Consider the following 3,543-nt stretch of genomic DNA (forward strand, 5'->3'; position numbering starts at 1 on the left):
CCTCAGGGGTACCCCCCGGACGTTGGCTAGAACTAGAACAGGTCTTCTTGCCCCCACCCACCAGTTTGATACTGCCATGTAATTCCCCGGGAAGTAACACCCTCCGCTCTCCCTCCCCCGCCCCACCCAGAGAACCCAGAGCACGCCGATGAGGAGTACAGCTAGAGACAGGTCAGCGGGGACAGGCAAAGGTGTCCCAGGGCCACTGTTAGGGGGCAGGGGGCTGCCGTGGAGCAGGGTATCCTAGCCGGCAAGCAGAGAGCTCTGCCGCAGAGCTAGTCCCCTGCGGTTCAGAACACCAGCGCTGGCCACCAGGGGGAAGTAACTTCGCGTATGTTCTGCGATGGAGCCTGGCTCTTGACTTAGACTTTAAATCAGGCATCAGGACAGAAAGTGCATTTTCAGCAGGAAGAAGTCACGCCTATGCTGCACAAGAAGTTATTTAAAGAGGAGTTTGTAGTTGAAACTTTCAAGTGGAGAGACCATGCCCCCTCCCCACAGAAGACCGAGGGAGTGAGAGCCGCCTCCCGAGCCGCCCTTCCCCGCGGCTGGACCACGGCACCACCGCCTTTGCTGGGAACAGGAAGCACGGGGGGCGTGTGGTTCTCCTACCCCTGAGTGCCTCGCTGAGCCTGGGACTTCCTCTGCCCCAGGCTCCAGTTTGCAATTTGTCAGGACTATGACTCAAATGATTGGCGTAGGGGCGCCTGGGTGGCTTAGTCAGTTAAGTGTCTGACTCTTGGTTTGGGCTCAGTTTATGATCTCATGATCCGTGGGATCAAGCCCCGCATAGGGCTCTGTGCTGACACTCAGACCCTCCTCTGCCCCCCTGAAGGCATGCACCTCCCATGCAGAAGGTCAGCTCCCTGTACCAAGAGGTGAAGAGACATCCTTATCACCAGGGAGAAATTGGGGGCCAAGAAAGCTATACAAATAACCCTGTTACTTTTTACTAACTTACGACCCTTGTCCAAATTCTGATCAGAATTCCTTACTAATTAGGGGCGCCTGGGTGGCTCAGTCGGTTGAGCATCTAACTTTAGCTCAGGTCACGATCTTGTGGTTCATGAGTTCAAGCCCCGCGTCCAGCTCTGTGCTGACAGCTCCGAGCCTGGAGCCTGCCTCCAATTCTGTGTCTCCCTCTCTCTCTGCCCCTCCCCCACTCACATTCTGTCTCTTTCTCTCTCAAAAATAAATAAACATTAAAAATAAAAAAAAAGAAGTCCTTACTCATTGAAACCCCCAAAAGTTAACTTTTTCTTTGTCCTGTCAATTCCTTACAGATTTATTGTCTCTTTGTCTAAAAAGTATGAAAATTATATGCCTTGATCATTTCTTTGGGTCTCAATTTCATTATTGAGACTCCATGCACACATAATAAAACTTCTCTTGTTAATCTGTCTCATGTCAAAGTAATTTTCGGTCCAGCTGGAAAACCTTAAAGGGTAGAGGAAGAATTTTTCCTTCCCTAAATAAGGGTAAATATAAATTGTTAACCTTAAAAATAAAACTGTATTATATGTCAACTGTACTTCAATTAAAAAACTAAACAGTGGTGTCCAGATAACTGAAAATAATAACAGTTAAAAAACTAATGTGAACAAAGTAAAATAAATGAAAATAAAGCTGTTAGTTACTTTACCAACAAAAATGGGTTTATTCAGGAATAGCAGAATTGCAATTCCAGAGAAGCACACTAAGGCAAAACCACAGGCAAGCCTGGAGAACAAGGGAGAACAATGGTCTTTTTTAAAGAAAGGGGAAGTTGGGAGGGCTGTGTAAACAAAAAAATCCACTGGCCGAATCTGGGAGTTCAAGTACACTGGCTTCTCGTTGGCTGCGCTGCTGCGGGGGGAGGAGAAAACCCTTCTTCTCCCTATTGGCGGTCATAAAGTAGTATTCTTGTGCAAGGTTCCTCTCTCGATGCAGTTGACCAGGGAGAGGGTTTTTGCCCTCTCCCTTCTGGCTTCCCATCCTAGTGAGGTTTCCCTTGATTAATTTTCAACAAATAAAGGGCTAAGAATAATACCAGGCTTAAAGTAAGTGTTAGCCATTTTATTAAAATTAGTATTAAAATGTAAACATTACAGTGTCTGTATTGTTCACTGCTATTTATCCTGTGCCTGAGCCAGTGCCTGCCACACAGTAGGCACTTAATAAATATTAAGTGCAGCGGTAGAAGTAAAACACTAACATAAAAATGAAAGTATTGCGCAGTTAAATCCACTAAATATTAAGCCTTATTTTCCCAGGAGTCTCCCACACACGGAGCACGTGTATGAGATTAACAGGATGGGGTGTTGCTGAACGTTAGGAATAGATGTGTCATACCGGAAGACTAGCATGGCCTGTCATCACTTGTAAATGCTTACATAAAGTATGTTTTAACATGAAATGAACTCTGCTACAAAGTTGAAAACAACTTAAGAAACAAGACACTGTGGGGGCATCTGGGTGGCTCAGTCGGTTAAGCCTCTGACTCTTGATTTCAGCTCATGGTCTCACGGTTTGTGAGAACGAGCCCCATGTCCGGCTCTGCACTGACCGTGTCCAGCCTGCTTGGGATTCTCTCTCTCTCTCACTCTCTCTGAAATAAACACTAAAACCCACGAAACACTGTAAAAATAAGTCTCAAGTAAGACAATGGGTGTAAAAATTATGAACCCTAAAGCATCATTAATGCTGATGATAAGAAATACTAGGGGTGTCTGAGTGGCTCGGTTGATTAAGCGTGCGACTTCAGCTCCGGTCATGATCTCATGGTTTGTGGGTTCGAGCCATGCGTCCAGCTCTGTCCTGACAGCTCAGAGCCTGGAGCCTGCTTCAGATTCTTTGTCTCTTTATCTCTGCCCCTCTGCCACTCATGCTCTGTCTCTCTCTGTTCTCAAAAACAAAATAAAGGTTAAAAAAATTAAATTTTTTAACGTTTATTAATAAATGTTCAGATTCAGAGTCACAGATTCCAAAGCAGGCTTCAGGCTCTGAGCTGTCAGCACAGAGCCCGACGTGGGGCTCAAACTCCTGAACCGTGAGATCGTGACCTGAGCAGAAGTCAGACGCTCAACCTACTGAGCCACCCAGGCGCCCCTAATTAGTAAGGAATTCTGATCAGAATTTGGACTAGGGTCGTAAGAGGCTTTCACTCCCTCTCACCCTCCATCTCTTCCCCTTGTCCTTTCTTTTCCCGCTTTTCCCGTCCCTCTTTTCTCTTTCATTGTTAGAACACCTTTTAGGAGACACATCTTTTCAGAAATCCGCTGTCCTCTGCTAAATCTCCACTTACCCCACCAGCCAGACTCTAGCAGCCTTCATAGAAGGTGGCTGGTCATTCTCTGCCAAATCTTGTCCCTAAGAGGGCAAAATTAACTTGTGATCTTATCTCTGAATGCCGCCCCGGTTTCCATTATTTCGAGCCAGGAAAGATGACCTTCCTTAATGAAATGCATGCTGTCTGCTTAGTACTCAGCAGCCTGCTGTGCTTTTAATTAAATGAACCAGTCTTTAAAAACTTTATTGTTAGCCGTGCAGCAGCCTGTCACTCCC

This window comes from Crocuta crocuta, unplaced genomic scaffold (assembly GCF_008692635.1).
Source record: "Crocuta crocuta isolate KB4526 unplaced genomic scaffold, BGI_CrCroc_1.0 scaffold84, whole genome shotgun sequence".
NCBI lineage: Eukaryota > Metazoa > Chordata > Mammalia > Carnivora > Hyaenidae > Crocuta > Crocuta crocuta.